Here is an 18,400-nt window from a genome sequence, read left to right as displayed (position 1 = left end):
CTAATCAGATAGCAACTGATTAACAATCTGGTATCAACTCATGGCACTTTTTAAGTGTGTAAAATCAGACATGCTTTGCTGATTGTTTTATTGGCACATAATTAGAAGACCTGTAGAAGATGCAGGACGGAGTGAAAAAAGTCAAGATGGCAGCCTTGATGATGCAATCTAGGCTCTGATCATTTTCAGTAATGTGTAATGCAGAGCTATGGTCCCACCATTGAGGTCCCACCATCTTGACTTTTTTGGCCACACCCTTCAGTCACTCCTGAGGGGATAGGAATAGTCCAGTGCTCATTCCCCCATGCAGCTGGGTGAGGAAATTAGGTGAGTTCTGTAGTGCATGTGCTTTTTTTATTTTGGAAGATTTTTTTCCATTACTTGGTTATTATTTGTATTCTATATACTGTATTCTATAAGGCAATGAAGCAATTTTTAAAAATTTAAATACAGAATGCTCCAGACTCTTTTCCATTACTCCGTTTCCATTAAGAAACACCAAGATTAACACCACCTTCCCATCCTCCAACTGATTTCATAGAACCACATCTAAGTTAACTTTATTAGTTGATGGTAAAAAGAACACAAAAATCTTAGGTCAGCATAGGCGAGGGCAACTTATTACGTTAGATCTCTCACAAAAGCAAATTTCCCCTTTCCTGAGAGCAGTCGGGAGAAATTAAGAAATGATAAGAGAACAAAAGCTATTATAAAGAAAGAAAGTAAAGAGAAGGGGAAGGCGTGGAAGAAGGGAAGGAGGGAAAGAAGAAGGAAAGAAGGAAAAGAGGAAGATTCTGTCCACAAACGGCATGTAATTTACAACAGTATATTCCAGGAAAATATAGTTCTGAACATAGAAACCGGTGTCCACTCTGGCAAAGATGATTTGATTAAAGCATGCCAAAAATAAATGTTTCTTTACATCTCCTGCGAGCTGAAGTCAGTATGATGTAGCCTATTTCTCTCCCTTAAAGATGGGCGTTGTTGGTATTTATCATAAGGAAAATCTTTCAGTGGAGTAGCTGTGTTTTGTACCTGGGACTATCACTGTTTTAAGGCCAATTTTGTGCATATTTTCTGCCTCACAAGAAATGATAAACCAAGACCGTAACTGGCTCCTGAACTATTGGCTGTGCTTGCTAGGTCTGATGAGAGCCTGTAACACGGAGCACTATAAGATCTCAGTCTCTATTTTAGAATCAAGGCTGAATGAAAGAGAATATAATTTTGCTTGTTTCTTTATTTCCTAGCAACTGCAGAGGACTACTCTAATATTTATTGTGGAAGGAAGCAGTAGAAAAGAACATTCCTTGGTTTTACATTTCTGGTGTAGCAGCATGTCAAGGAGGTCAAGATAATTATAATCTATTTCTAGCACTATACAAACTGATGAGAAAGCAAAGGAAATTCATGGTATTACCTCTGAAGCATATTACTGCAAAACCTGTTCAGGCATTTGATTAATGTATGCTAATTGGACATAAATAACACTCAAATGAGATGAAAGGGATTCAGAAACAGACATTAAAAATAAATGTGCTGCTGTAATACCCTTGACCCTTAGTTAAGAAAAAAGATTTCTTAATTTTTATTTATTTGACATTATAACTAGATTTAAGGGCAGATAATTCATGGGGGTGCTCGGAATGAAATAATTTCTTGAGTATTAACCTTTGCAATAAACAGTGCAAGACAATCAAATTCTCTTCACTGGTAAAATTGCTATCCCTGATTTCCTATGGCTGACATTAACAGGCTTGTCTTTCTTTTCACGAAAATATATAATATCACATCCATTCAACAAATGTGGAATTCAAATAGAATATATTTATTACCAACAAGATATGCATTTATTAGAATTAATCAAAGAATTCATTCAGAAATACATTTACATATTAATTTATAAGGCATTCTTATTGCACCCTTCTAATACGTCAACTTTCTTTAGAACTATTTGCCATGATTAAAACCAATCTAACATTTAAAGGATCTAAAGGGGAAAATGAATCTAAAAACACTGCAGTAAATTAATTTGTGCATAAGATGCATTTTTTTAGGCATTTGGCATTTTAGCAAGCATGAAAATGAAGATAAGGAAATTAGCAAGAACAACACAAAACTAAATGTGATTCAGTGAAAACCAAATTGAACACAATGTGTTCACTCTCCTAGTATTTCCTTTTTCCACCCTTCCATCACATTACAAATAATAATTTGGGGCTCTAGGGGCCACTTGGCATAGTGGGGAATGGGGTGTAAGATTATATACCATACTATAAATCTGTCACCAAAACCAGCTATCTAAACTATGCAAATTAAGACATTCCTTGCCTGAGGCTGGAATTGGCTTAGGCTGAGGGGAGAAAATAGTGTTAGAAATTCAGGGCTAATATTTGGCTAAGTTAGTAAAATATGGTACTGCTGAATGAAGCTTTGAATAAGTCAGACATTAGCTGGGTTCTCATATCACTATTGTTTATTTTAATTATGATTTGATGAACAATTTGCAGGGTTTTGATTCACGTATAAAATTAAGCCATAAGTTATGTTTTAAAACTGTGTTTTAAAAATTACAGAGGCTAGGTTTATACATCACAGAAACCAGGCCAATTGTATTAGGGCTTAGCACAATCTGTCAATAACACATTTTCATCCCCATGATTTTTAAAATTGTTATTGACATTATTATTGCAAGATTCGTTTTTCTTGCCATGGATATGTATACATCCAAACAAGACTATGTTGTTTCTCTGGGCCATATGTGTGTGTGCGCGTGTGGGTATATGCATATTTTGTATCATATTTATGCAGTGTATATTGGAGGTGGTTACCCTTTGAGAGCTGTATGCAATGAAATCTCATTTTAATGTATGCCAATTAGTGTACATTTAAAGTGAAAATAAAGTGATTCTATTCTATTCTATTCTATTCTATTCTATTCTATTCTATTCTATTCTATTCTATTATTATCCCTAATTATACTAGGTTTTTAATTGTCAGGATCACAGTTATCTGTTCTCTATCCCGTCTTAACTCAATTTGATGACTTCTAAATAAATTACACATCTTCTATCATCTCCTAGATAGGATGGCTATTTATTAAATATCACATTTATGTAGATTTTTGAGAAGACAGTTTTCATTTATTGTCTTCTGCTTTTTTTTACTGAAATTGCTGTTTCGGGAATCATAACTACTTAAGAAATTACTGGTTTATAGACTTTTACAACATGTTTTGTAGCAATGACAGGTAGTCCTTAACCTATAACCACAGTTAAACCCAAATTTTCCATTGCTAAGTGAGACTGTTGTTGAGTTTTGCCCCATTTTATAACCTTTCTTGGCACAATTGTTAAGTGAATCATTGCAGTTTTAAGTTAGTAGCATGATTGTTAAGTGAATCTGGCTTCGCCATTAACTTTGTTTGTCAGAAGATCATAGAAGTTTGATCACATGAACCCGGGACACTGCAACTGTCATAAATACGAACTAGTTGTCAAGCATCCAAATTTTGAACACGTGATCATGTGCAACGGTCGTAAACGTGAAAAACAGTCACAAGTCACTTTTTTCAGTGCCTTTGTAACTTTGAATGGCCGTTAAACAAAGGGTTGTAAGTTGAGGACTACCTGTGTTCTGGTTTCACTTCTTCGTGTGTAAAGTAGAGAAATGTGAAAAGCACGGCATGAATTCTAAATCTTGCCTTTCCAATGTGATTATTAGATTCTAACACTGGAAATGCAGGGAGGGAACAAAACACACAAGGAGAACGTCTCACTCTCCTTCTAACGATCTATGATACAGGTAGTCCTCAACTTACAACTGTTTGTTGGTTCAAGGTTACCAGAGCTTCAAAAAACTGACTTACCCATTCTCAAAAGTTATGATCACCATACCACTCCCAAGGTCACATGATTGCAATTTGGGTACTTGGCAACTGGCTCACATTTATGATGGCTGCAATGTCTTGTGGTCACATGGCCATAATTTGTGACCTTCCCAACCAGCTTCTGACAAGCAAAGTCAATTGGGAAGGCCAATCTAATTAATCACCATGGTAAAAATGTAAAATCTCATCCAGTCACATAATGATTCGCTTGCCTGTAGAAGTTGTGGATGCTCCATCACTGGAGGGTTTTAAAAAGAGACTGGACAGACACTTATCTGAAATGGTATAGGATCTCCTGCTTGAGCAGGGAGCTGGACTAGAAGATCTACAAGGTCCCTTCCAACTCTGTTATTCTGTTATTCTGCATTATGACTGCACCAGCTTAGGACAGAAATTCTGATACTAACTGTGGTTGTAAATTGAAGACCACCTATAATTTACTTAATCTGGGTTTTCCTTTAATTCAGCCATAAATTGATATCTATCAAAATCCAACTATTTTGTGTTAGAAATGTGGAAACTCAAGAAGGAAATAAGTAAACAATAGGTTTATTGGGTTTGCATTTAGGGTTTTACTTCTGTAAGCTACCAGGAATGACCATGAGTGAGGCCTATAGACAAGGGGTAGAAATTTGAATCTTGACTTTTAACTCACAGGGAAAAAATTGCACCATGTCTCATATTTAATGATCAATGTAAATAATATTCTCAGCTTGGGGGGAAAAGAAAAGTTGATAACTGTGTTGTCCCTTATCCTTTTTCTGTTCTAGAAAGCCAATTAAAGTTGCTACTGTATATCCCATCTTCCATATTTTCCTATCCAGAAGCATCTTTGCTTTTTATCTGCAGACTTTTTGCTTTGAATGTAATGCCTACCACTCTTTTCATAAGTGCTAAATTATAAACGTGCCATTTTCCTTGGCAATTCAGCCAAGACTGATGAACATCTTCTACACTGCAGCTGGAGAGCTGACTCTGGTGTTCCTTGAAAAGCTCTGTCAATTAACAAGAGAGAGGAAGGGAATCTAGATAGCCTGAAGCAAAATAGACATAGAAGGTGGCAGGATGAGAAATCAAGTGAAAAAGAGCAGCGAATATTGGCAGACTGTCCATCCAGCCACAATATAAACTTTCGTCTTGTATTATGAGCAGCCTGTGGCAATAGACTCAAAACCAGAAGCTGCTTGTAGATTTTGTTTTATTGCACTGATAGTGAACATGTTTTAACATGTGCAACAGGTAATTATAGTAATCAGGAGAAAATGATCTAAAATATGTCTGTACAGGGGGAAAAGAAGTTAAAAGTTTGTAAAATGGAGTAAATCGAGGTTCTCCATTATCCTGAACGGTTTAAAAGGAATGTCTCTCTCCCTCTCCCGTCTTCTCCCCTTCTTCCTGCTCCCATGTGTTTTTCTGTGTGCATGCATGTGATGTGTGCAGTTGAGTCCGTGCATGCATGGTGCTGAGCTTTAGAAAAGAAAACAGCAGGTCTTTGGGAATAGGGAATGCTGTTTTTAATTAAATAGTGCTATTATTAGCTGTTTTATCTTTGCATCTATTTTTCCTCCTCATAATGATAGTTGTGAAGATAAAGAGTAAAGAAGAAGAAAATGAAGCCTGGCCTGGTGATCCTACTTTTTCAGCTATTTTCCAGGCAAGCAACCAGATTAGATTTTATATCACAGTAGCTGTCCAATCGGGGCAATATAATTAGAGAACTTGGTATCCACATTCACCAAAGAAGGTATCCAATATGCCATTTAAATTTATTTTTTTATGTAAAAAAATGAATGCCACATGCTTCTAAAGTGTAAATCCTGCTCCCTGTTCTAAATTTTAAATGGAGAGAGGGCCAAGTCAAAAGAGAGAGGGGGGGGGAGAGAGAGAGAGAGAGAGAGAGAGAAAGAAAGAAAGAAAGAAAGAAAGAAAGAAAGAAAGAAAGAAAGAAAGAAAGAAAGAAAGAAAGAAAGAAAGAAAAGGTACAGTACAGATGAAAAATCAGGGAAATTTGTTTCCATCTTCTAGGAAACCAAGTTGAATTTAGATATAAATAAGTAAATATAGACAGGTTCGGAAGAAACCATTTCCTTTCTTTATAGATTTGCATTTGGAAAGGAAGTTCAGGGAACAGAGGAGAAAGGGATGACATAATAATCCATGACTTTTCATATAACTTGTTGAAAAGCTTGCACTGGACTGTTTATAGGCAACAGAGGGGAACTAGTTGGAAAACAAAGACTTTGACATAATCAGATTGTCACTTGGCTTCCAGATGTTTTGACTGGATAGGCTTCAGACACTGGCCAGTTTTATTTTTTTTAAAAAAAAGGAGATTAGAACTTCATTAAGTTTAATGGCCACCAAATTCTCCTTCTTAGGCAATCATCAAGGGCATCTGAAATGCCACCTACCAACACTATCTCTAATTTGTCTCCATTCTTTGTTTTAATTTTGAGATGTTTTAACAGCGTATGTCTTAAGTTATCAACAGATGGTTACCCAAAGCATGTGTGTGGATTAATAATCATCAGAGGACTTCAGTGTTTGCTACTTTTATACAAATAAACATTACCCTAGGGAGAAAAAATGAAAGGAAATTGGCTCTGAGATTCGACAGTGTGTACTCATTGTACATTATATCTTTATCTCTTCCCAGATGCTTCCTTTTCCAAACATAGTCCAGCTTTTTATGTTGACCTCGTGCTAATGGCTGTTTACCCACTGAAACAATCATCTTATTTGCCAAAAATTGGCATTCCCACTAGTGAAGATCTTTCTAGCTCCATCCTGTCTTCAGGAACAGAAGACTTTTGCCTGCAGGCTCTACTTCATTTTATTTTTGCCTCCCAACTAAATCAGTACATCATCAAACATATTTAAAGAGCCTATTTCATACGTCAGAAATTGTGCCGCGTCATGATGGATACTATTCATGTTCACTCTGGTATACAGTTATTTTCATAACCAGGTCAGTTTTATACATTTCTAAGCAGACCCACTTTTGAATCTTTGAACTTTCCCCAAAATCAAATTCTTTGAATTCTTCTCTGTTCACTGTGCCTTTTCTGAGACAGAGAGTTTACCTCTCTGTGGTAAACTGTACAGAGAAGAGCCTAAATTCCATCACCATTTTCTTTCATACTATTTCCAGTGTTTCCATGGTCAAAGGATTTTCCGGTGACATCACTATTGCCCAGGGGACACCCAGTTGGGGGCTCCTTTTGTGTGCCCACGTAGTTGCCCACTGAGGTGATATCTTTTTATCTACTTGTGGTTGCCCAATTTTGAACCACTGGGTCAGTGCAAGCTGAAGCATGTGACGAGAGCTCATCCCACCCCACGGCAGCATTGGGTCTCAAACACGAGGCTGCCGAACATCAGCCTAGCATTGTGATCTCATTTCTATTTTCTTTCATGAAAAGATCAGATAGAAAGAGTTGGGAAAGATCCAAGAAATCCTTGGTCAGTACTGGGCTAGGTGAATTAATTGTCCAAATCAATTTGAAGTTGCAAATGTAAATACTGTAATTATTATAATCAATTTTACAGATGTGCAGTGACCAGGCCTCCACCTTGAAATAGGGTCAGAATTCCAGGTTTGCCCCACCCCCACCCCACTGATCTAGGTCAGTTTGTCCATAGTCTATTTTGACTTACTAGTTGGCTTTGGAGCATGATTGGACAAAAAGAGGCTATGCTCACTGGAAAGATTCTACCTGTAGTATTTTAAAAACATGTCCCCTTCAACATTGTGTGTTTTCTTTTTTTCCTTTCCTTGTATACCTAGTTAAACATGCATAGCCTTGCCATTTAACTTTGTAACCTCTTGCTTTCAGGATCATGAAAAGAACTCTTCTAGAGGAACATTCTTCAGAGACAGACGATAAGATGATTTATATGCATGCATCCTTCACTCCAGGACTATGTCAATCCTACAGCCACAGACCAGAAGAGAGTGGAAATTGACTGGTAGTATGCATAAGAACAGAAGATGAGTACAGTGACATTCTTCTCCAAAAGCATTGACTTGAGCCTGCCTTGATGATAATAATTCCAAAGTCTTCCCGAGCCAAATAACTAACCACATTCTGAATACGGCACAACTCATTGTGGCATCTCATTTGGGAGGTTTGGTTTTCACCTCCAAATCATAGAAGCCACTTGACCTGGGCATATATAAAACATTTCCATGATTTCTGGTAATCCTTACTTTTTGCAGTTGGACTCATTCCTGACCAGTTTTCCTAAATTCAAGACTGTGTAATTGATGTGTCTGATAATTGTTCAAATCACAAAGCTTATTCTGAGTCGAGGACTCATCTACAGACAGATGAATCCAAAACGGAGCTTATCAGACTATGTGAGTATTGTTACATCTGCATTCTCCAATAAGAGCCTCATAGTGATTGTCAAGCATAGAAATGGTAGTATCAGTTTTTCTGGATGATTTCATGCCTTGAATATTGGAATGCTTGCCATCACTGGAAGAAAAAGGATTCTGTTTTGTATCAAAAAATTCTTCAAGATAGAACCAGACTATCTATCCATTAGTAGAAATTCAAGTGCATCAGGCAGCAAATTATGATTCTACAAAAGAAAAGTCTACAAAAGAGAAACAATGTTTTCAAATAGTCTATTTCAGGGGTAGGCAACCTCGGCTCTTTTATGATTCCTGGACTTCAACTACCAGAATTCCCGAGTATAGCCCACTCAGGAATTCTGGGAGTTGAAGTCCATGAATCATAAAAGAGCCGAGGTTGCCTACCCCTGGTCTGTTTTATAAAGACCCTAAGTGGACATAACAGCATTGCGGAATTGTTAATAGAATAGATGAACTTCAAAGTTTTGCTTTCTTCTGACCCTTATAAATTTGTCCATTTACCATGGTAAAAATGTAAAATCTCTTCCAGTCACATAATGATTTGCTTGCCTGTAGAAGTTGTGGGGGCTCCATCATTGGAGGCTTTTAAGAAGAAACTGGACAGACACTTATCTGAAATGGTATAGGATCTCCTGCTCAAGCTGGGAGCTGGACTAGAAGACCTCCAAGGTTCCTTCCAACCCTGTTATTCTATGTTATATGTTTTCTATATGTAATTAGTTGTATTAAGCTATTACAGGTTGCAGATATGTATTCTACTCTATTTTCTATCGATAATTAGTGTGGTATGTGACAGTTTGGCACCAAATTGTGGTACCGCAGTACTGGGGAAGGGGCTCTGGAATCTGCAAAGGAGAAGCTGTCATGGAAAACATGTAACTTGCAGATTATGACTGCCCACTTTTGTGCTAAAGGATAAACTAAAGAGTAATATTATCTTATGAAATGCTTGTTAACAAGGACAAAACTGGAGACAAGAATGGTCTGTTTCCAATAAATAGCCTCCCAAAATAGTTAAAGTTGAATATGTGATATAATCAGGAAAAAAAAACCTTGTAAAAAGTTGAGAAAACTTTATATTATTCCCAGTATGCTAACTAAATTTGGATAGTGTCAAATTGCAGTGCCCATGAATCCAGGTGCCAGAAAGAGATGTGAGTTCAATTTCCTTTTCTGTCATTATTTGGCAGTAGAAATACATCTATAAACATACAAAGTTATTCTGGTTCCCTTCTCTAGTTTGTCTGCAGCTTAAAACCATAGCAGGTTTATGCTTCTTAACCTTGAACATCAAAAACCAAAAACCTTATTTTCCAAAGAAAGCACCTTTTACATTCAATGTTCAAATTCATTTTACAGAAAACATATTCAGATGTACTGATATTTGTACTGGTCCAAAAGAAAAAAGAAAAACCCCAAGAAACAAACCTCCACACCCCATACACAAGCCCAAAGTGATAAATGGGTAAATGCTACTAAATTCCATGAACAATCTGAATTGGAACCATTTATAGATTCCAGGCAGTATTTCTAACACGTTGAATTCATTCGTATATACTACATAAAAATACTTTTACAACTGTAGTTTTACCTTCCCAAACCAAATATTTTTTATCCAAGTGCAATAGCTTCTGCACACAGTTAGTGGGATATGCATTACAGTTCAGCCACTTTGAGAACATTTATCTATCAGTCAACCTGGCCCCAATGCCTGAGAAAAATGCCCAAGTTTTCAATGCCTTTCTAAAGGCCGGCAAGTTAGGGCCAATTGTGTTGGAGGATGGGGGAGAGGAAGAGATTATTTCAAAGGGCAGACACTGTACAGAAAAAAAATATTGTTTCAGGGAAGGGACTTGAAATGTTCCCATCCTATCAGATCATAGGGGATGGGTTGAAGCCATTAGAGAAAGCCAGACCTGCAAATAATTCAGCTCGTTCCACATAAGGTGTTATAGCTGATAACCAGCACCATGAACTGGAGCCAGAAGCCATGCAGCTCAATAGTGGTGTTTCATGGCTTTACTAATGTGCACCCATAATTACACTGGCTGCTGCTTTCTGCAGGGTCCTCCAAAGCAGCCTCTTGAGGGCTACATTGCAATATTCCAACCAGGAGGTGCTAGAGTGGTCAAAATCAGAGCCTCTCAAAGTAGGAATGGGGGAAATTGGCACACAAGATGCAGTTGTTGAAAGATCATCCTGGCCATGGCTCCCTCCTGTTATCCCAAAAGTGGGAAGGATCTATGAAATGTTCAGCAACAGGTAAAACATAGTGAACCTCATGGAAATTATAAGGGATATATTGATACAGGTAGACAGGGAAAGACCTGTTCGTTGACTTAAAGATTATCCTTCAATAGTTAGCATCATCAATATGTTGCTGAGAGTTGCGGCAAGACAGAAATGTAAACAAGACAGACAGACATCTTCCACAATGTTTAGAGAATGTATGGTAGGAACTGATTGTCATCAAGAACTATATACAAATTTGTAAGAAACTGCTGGTTACCGGATAAAGACATATTCTTGATTCAAATGGATGCCTCAAAACTAGAACATCTCTTAACAAATGAAAGCAAATATACGTGTCCCAGAATAATGTTACAGGATCCAATCTGGGTCAATCATTGGGACCAGAGGTTTTGGCTTTCAAGCTTTCAGACTCGTACTGGAGCCCATCCTCAGGGAATTTCTCTCTATTGGAATATACTGTATACTTTGAGCTACTCTATGCGTCATATTTATGTGGTGCCTGGATGGGTGTAGCTTCTTATTGGTTGCAATATTATCCTGAGACACGTATATTTCCTTTCATTATATTTCAGTATTTGTTTTTCTGCTACATATAGCTTTCCAAGAGTTTAACAGCAACAATAAATTAAAATATAAAAGACTTTTTTTTTTTGTTTACAATATGCATCCAGTATGCCCTGGACATCATGAGCCAAATGATATGTATGCATCAAAGACTTATCTAAATCAAAAGACATCCCCACCCCCACCCTGCTGGAAAGCTGAGAAGATACTAACCTGCCCTTGCTAGGTTAGGAATTTCAAAGTACTAATAAATCTTTTTCCTCTAAAAGAAGCCAGGCCTTCGGAAGAATGTCCCTAAAACATCCATCTGCTCCCAGGAATGTGAAATACTACTCTAGTCTAGCTGATAATTTAGTCACCTGGGCATAATTTTTGTGCAGTAAAGTTGACTTCGGGGAAATAATTTGATTTCTGAATATTATGATGACGCCATATCGAAGAATGTTAAGGAAGGAGAAAATCTCATTAGCACTGGGATAATAAGGCCTAATTTGTGCAAACGGGTGCCTGAGTGGTTGTAAATTTGATTACCGTATTCAATTACTTAGCGGAAATATTTTCCATCAATTCTGTGGAGGAAAATAAAAGCACCCTTCTGTCATCTTTCCATTGGAGGCAAAGACAGTTTTGGAAAATGGGGGGGGGAGGAGGGAGAGAAGAGAGGAAAGCGATGGCGTAATGGAAGGCACGATGAAAAAAAAAAGATATAAGTGGCTAGAGGGTAATAAAAAATAAAAATACTGCAGGAAATAGAGAAACCAGAATCTTGCCACTTCTTAAATATTTTCCATATTCTCTGACTGGAATAGTCCTAAAATGAGCTTTCACAAACATTTGCTCTGCCGTTTGGCCCAAAGAAAAGAGCCAGATGTAATTTGTATTCTGTATAAATCCTAGAGAGCCAATTTGGTCTGGTGGTTAAGGCATCAGACTAAAAAATGGGAGATCATGAATTCTAGTTCTTAAGCACAAAGCCAGCTGGATGACCTTCGGCCAGTCACTTTCTCTCAGCCCTGGAAAGGAGGCAATGACAAACGAGTTCTGAAATCTTGCCAAACAAACTGTAGAGATCTGTCCAGAAAATGGTAGGACTCAAGATTGACTTGAAGGCAGCAAATAATAAAGCTGATCATGAAAAATTTACCATAAGGCATGAGAAATATAGAATAATGCAGACTACTACATTTTTGGAGAAGCACCGGCATTGATTGCCATCTTTTGACTGCATTTTTGCTTGAAAAATTAAAATTAGTAGTCATTGTTTGAAAATGGAGGTTGTCATTGTCATGTCACAAATTAAAAAGGTCATTTCTCTTATATGCCCTTCAAAAATTCTAGAATAGGCAAGGTGCTATTTTAGGTAGAAAAATAATTTTTTCCTCATTCTCATACAATAGCTTCAAGCATCTTATGCATTCATTTCCTCTTGATAGTTATCTATTAACATCTTAGTCTTAGGTCAGGGCTTTTCAACCAGTGGTACGGGTATAACCTGTGGTACATTGGCACCTGGCAGGTGGTACGCGACCAACCTAGAAAAGTGGTAGCAGGGGAGGGGAATGAGCTGAACTGGTGGCAGCACCGCACAAGCCTGAGCGAGAGATGGCTGGAGCTGCAGGGGTGTCAGGGCTCAGCAGAAGCACCAGGATTAGGGCCAGGCTCCAGCTGGAGCCTGGCGCTGATCCTGGCACTTCCGCTGAGCTCTGAAGAAGCGCTGATCAACTGGAATGTTGCAGCCTCTCCAGGGTCTTGTGATTTACATTCAGATGCTTGGCAACTGATTTATATTTATGATGATCACAGTGTCTGAGGGTCATGTGAAGTGACCAAAACCTGCTGCAACCACCCAGAAGACGAGGGAATAAAAACCAAACACCCCCCACCCCCGCTGCCAATCCTCAACAGAAATGCTCACAACAGTGAAAACCTTGGACAGGAGGAACAGCGCCGCCGGGTGGGCAGGCAGGTGTCTTGCTCGGCTGTGGCTTGGGGGGCACTTTTTTCAGTGCCATTGTAACTTCGAACAGTCACTAAGCAAACTGTTGTAAGTCGAGGACTACCTGTACTTTATCAAGTTTTTGACACCTTGCTAGGCGACTGGTGGTACTCGGATGTTGCCATATCCTAAAAGTGGTACAATGGGTGAAAAGATTGAAAAGCCCTGTCTTAGGTCTTGTGAGATAAAGTTTTCCAGTTTTCCATTATTCTAGTTTAAAAATAAGAATTCCTTAAGGGTTTTAAGTGAGCAAAACCCAATAGTTTTAAAAGATAATTCATATTGACAGAAGCAGAGTTCAGGAGTCTTGGCTGATGAAATCAAGTCTAATATGAAGTCTGTGGATGAAGGTGTAATTGTCAATAAATAACTTTCCGGTATGTGCTCTGAATGTATGCAGAGCATCTATATTCATGATTCTCCCACAACTATTCAGGGAAGCCAATTCTTCCCACAAAGATTTCCTCTTTCCCCGACTTCTCTGGAAGTCCCAGACATTCCTTTTCATATTTATTAGATCAGCATTTTTGTTGCAAAAACAAAGGGCCATTGTTCTGCCTAATTTTTTTTGCAACGACATTAGTTAGGTCTTAGTGTGTAATCAATTAGTGATGCCTGTTCATTCTGGTATTATTTTGAACTGAACAGTGGCCCAGAATCGCATATTAATTAGAAAATTAGAACCAAACTAGATATTTGCAGCATTTACACCTGAGTCTTGGTAATGAAAACATTTGTCTGATTTAATTCAGCCACATCCCAGTCACATTATTCCTGGTTTCCCCCCCAGTTTAATCAAGTGAGGAATTTCTATATCAGTTCACCTCATGGGAAATGAAATAAAATGAAAATCACCACCACCACCACCACCAAAAAAGGCGTAAAATTATATTTTTCTCATTAATTTATCAGATGGATTTATTAGTGATTTTAAGCAGTGAAGTTTATACATTTTTATTTAACTGTAGTATTATAAACAGTGCTCTATTTTCTTCAGAATTATTACATCCATTTATTAAATCAGGGACAACCTGTGCTTTCTCCCTGAAACACTCAGTACTCCCTAGAGTCCTTCCAGAAGTGACAACAGATTTGCATTTTCCATGTGGGGAGAGGAAAAAATATTCTGTCCAAGTAGTGTAATCATAAAAATATTCATAAATGTATTTGATTCATTTCACCTAACATTAAATTTTGATTAAAATAGCTTTGTTCTTTAACCATCCACTTCTTTTCCCAGCCAGAAGACCTTTGATCCCTGCTCTCCCCCTAAGCTGGCAGAACATACCTCTACAACTGCAAGGAAAATAAAATCAAGTTTGTAAGCACGAAACTGAATTGCACGTGGGCTCCAGCAGAGAAGGGATGAAAACTAGTTGAGCAAAAGAAGAGGTGCTCCTTCAGACAAGGAGATGTTTCCTTTCTGAGGAGTGGAAAACAACCTGGAGACGATTCAGAAGATACATGGATAACATTGTCAGGCACAAAGGATCAAGATTAAGTTGCAATTCTAAAAGGATTTATTGCTCAAGCCTATACACAAAAATCTACTCAACCAAAGTTCAGTACCAAATTGGCACCAGATAAGGGTAAATGAAATTCAAGAGGGGGTTGGACTTAGACCATTTGTGGCAATGTAACAATTCTAAGCTGATGACATGTTTAACTCCACCTCCTGGCTCTGCCTTTTCTTCTCCTACGGTACAAACATGGACAGAGAAGAGTAAGAGATGGGCTAATTTATTTCCATAGAGTTTCTCTAAGGTTTGCTCGTGCAGAACGTTCTCCATTGCCCAAATCTTTTTGCTTTCACATTTGCAAGGAGGATACCTTACCCAGAGAGGCAATGTCGCGGTGACTCTGGGCATAAAGAAACAACAGCACATGTGCTCCTCCAGTGCCTACAGAGACATTCATCTGCCTAAATACCTAGGGTGCACAGGACAATTTTATACCTCCCTGTTGCTTGTAGACACTAATCCCACTATAACAACAATGTTGCCAATGTCAGCAGTGATCAAAATCTGTCAGATGATAACCCCGCCTCAAACAAGCCTTAATGAATGTTTAACTTGTCAGTTGATAGTGTGATACATTAGTTAGCCATATACTAACCAATATGTTTTTTTCTATTTAATTAATGTTTATAATCCACTTTTATAGATTTTTAGAAGATATTTGTGTGTTTGTGTGTGTGTATGTGTATGTACATGAATATATACTTATTTAGCCTTTAAAATTACTAATTGTTTGTATTTTATTTGCGTTATGCTGGTATATGACTGTAATGAAGATTTAATTGATTGACAGTGACAAGAAAGTAAAGCTTGAATGGGGAGTTCCATCTGTTTTAGGATACTAGAATGCTACAGAATAAATGTGTTTACTTGTTCATTAGACTGTAGGGCAGTCACAGAAGTGATAGCAATCAGAACTTGTTCCTCCAGACCAAGAGATGAGTTGGTCAATGTTTGTGCCAGTCGGCATGGGGACCTTATTCTCATCCCCTTGGGTTTGTGCCAAGCCTCCCCATTTCCTCGTCTGTAGAAAGTCTGTTTTTAAAAACTGTGTGCCTAGAAAGACAATAAGCACCTAACTGCTTATATTGCTATCATTTGGCTCACGATCCAGTCCATCATGACAAGCCACCATGGTCATGAGCTGGGAGATGGTGCTAGCCTGGCGTCCCACCAGTAGCTGCCTGGAGTGCCCAGTGCAACCACAACTCAGACTCTCCTTCCTTTGTAGCAGTCTTCACTGCCTGCAAACCCCATTCCTCACCTTCAGACTAGAACAGGGAGAACAGGATCAGGCACAATGGTAAGTTTGCAGCAACAATATCAAAGAAATCATTGGCAAGGTGTCACCTTGAGTCGCTCTGAGAGTGAGATCAGCAGTATCTAAATTTGATAAACAAACAAATAAATAAAAATAAATTTCACTCTATATCCATATCTGGAAATGGACAGTTTTCTGCATGTGTATTGTTCCTACTGGATAAAATAAATACGCTTGCATGTCTTGTACTATTGCATTACGTTGTATTTATTCTACACAAATTATACACAGTTGTCTGTATAATCACCTATTGATTTGACTTGAGAGTGAAAAATAAAAATAAAAATACATATTTACTAAATATATATATATATGAAATTAATGTAACGTATGTAAATTAATTATTTACTATGAGCCAAAAAAAGAATTATGGACTGGCTATCACTTCTCTTCCTGACTAAAACTTTAATCCAATGAGCTATACATTCTATTCAAAGCTATCTATCACTGACCTTTAGATCTTTCAGTGTAAACAAACCAGTGTAGGGTTTCTTATCACAGCCTACGTGTGAGATCTGCCTTAACAAGGGACACAGACATGTAGACTTCTTAGGCAGGGTCAATGGTGGGATTCAGCCAGTTCGCACCTCTTCGGCAGAACCAGTATCTAATTTTTTGTTACCCAAGCCCAGAATGGACTTCCGGAAGCGGCATCCACACAGAGAACCGGTTGTTCACATACGTATTTGAATCCCACTACTGGGCAGGGGAATGTCTTCAGTTAATCTGGAACATTTATAATACTATCAATTGACTTAGTTAACATGTCTGATTCTGAACAGGGGTCACAATAAATTGGAAGGCTGAAATTATAACTATCCAAATGTAATATGATTTAACTAGTGCCACTGAGCCAAGCCTGATTCCTGGTGATCTGTAAAACAATAAAGCAAATGTGGTTGATGCTTCTTTTTCCTTGCTGCTGATGAACATGTTCAGTGTTGCCTATGATAGATGTACATATATAATAGTGAGTCTGAATACAACACCATTATTAATTTAGACATCACCATCAACTATAAAATACATGCTAGTACCTATTGTACTTTTACATTTTTGTTAGCTTCCCATTGATTGTATGAACCTTTCTCTGTAGCCCAGGGGTGTCAAACTCACCATGTCACGTGACGTGTTGCGACGTATCACGACTTTTTCTCCATTGCTGCAGCTGGGGTGGGCGCGGTTTCAGCATGACACAGTTTGACACCCATGCTGTAGCCAATGTTAATTCACAGATTTAAACAAATTGAGGACTGATGATCACCTGGCATCCACTGCTTAACAGGGATCTCAGTGCAGCAATTCCTTGTGAATGTAGTACAGAACTCATCCTTATATCCCACTATCTTTTGTACAAAGATGCCTTCCTACCATCTTTAGAGAGCATCTCATTAAATCACCTTTATCTCATCCCTTACCTACCTCCGAGAATGCTTAAAATTGCATTTAGCTATTCCACTTTTAAAGTTTGCTTCTTTTCCCAACACAGACTTATCACAGGAACAATCTGCAATGTGGTCTCTATGACATGGTCAGGGACTGGGATGTGCTCACTAGGATTCTTCTCTTCCAATCTTTGGGCACTTCCCAACAGAGTTATTTGGTTTTTACTTCCTGGTGAGTTCTCGTGTTTCAGCTTACGCCCCAAAATGTTCAACCTGTTAACCAAGTTAATTTTTTAGACACAGGTTTGGTGCTTTTTTGGACACAGGTTTAGTGCTTCTCTAGAAAAGTGCTAGATTTATTCCCATTAGTACAGCTTCCCTTTTGATAATGTGAATATATTCTTAGCTCAATTGGAGCACATATTCTTGGATGTGCTGGCCCAAAACTGTAATCAGAGAAGATAATTTTCAGGCAAAAAGCATCATGCCTTTATTCAGAAGCATAGGAACTAGCAGTAGCATTCACTAAAAGATAAATATTCCTTCCCATCTTACAAATTCCACAATTAATGATAGCCCAAAGAACTTATTGGCTGCTATCATTCTGCAAAGCAAAGGAAGTTAGATTACAATATCTGGTACCTGTCTAGGTGAGGGCTAATGATATAAGACTTGTTTTATAGAATGTAAGCATTAGTGGGGAAAATATTCATTTTATCTGTCAAGATGTTCCTGCCTCAAAGCATTCCTCTTTTTAGATAACATGACAGAAAGAGCCAAGGTCAGAAGGATTTTGTCAAAAATGAACAGCATCTTCAAGAAAGCCCTGATTCATTTCAGACTGGAATAAGAGAAACATTTTCTAACTTCCCCCTCCCTGCTTCAGTTTCAAAATGGTTTTCTCGATTAAAATTCATCCTAAAACATTGATAGTTGTTCTTCATGGGAAAAAGATTCTTTAGGAAAAAAAGCTTATTAGCAACCTCTAAATGATGGATAGAATCCTTCAATCACAGCCATCCATTCCTGTGCCAGTGCCAGGATTGGCAAAAGTTTTCCCGCTGATTGGCGAGGGAGAACAAAACAGCCATAAG

This window comes from Protobothrops mucrosquamatus, unplaced genomic scaffold, assembly GCF_001527695.2.
Source record: "Protobothrops mucrosquamatus isolate PMUCROS unplaced genomic scaffold, P.Mucros_1.0 scaffold_135, whole genome shotgun sequence".
NCBI classification, from domain to species: domain Eukaryota; kingdom Metazoa; phylum Chordata; class Lepidosauria; order Squamata; family Viperidae; genus Protobothrops; species Protobothrops mucrosquamatus.
The sequence above is the reverse complement of the archived record's forward strand: the minus strand, read 5'-3'. Positions refer to the sequence as shown.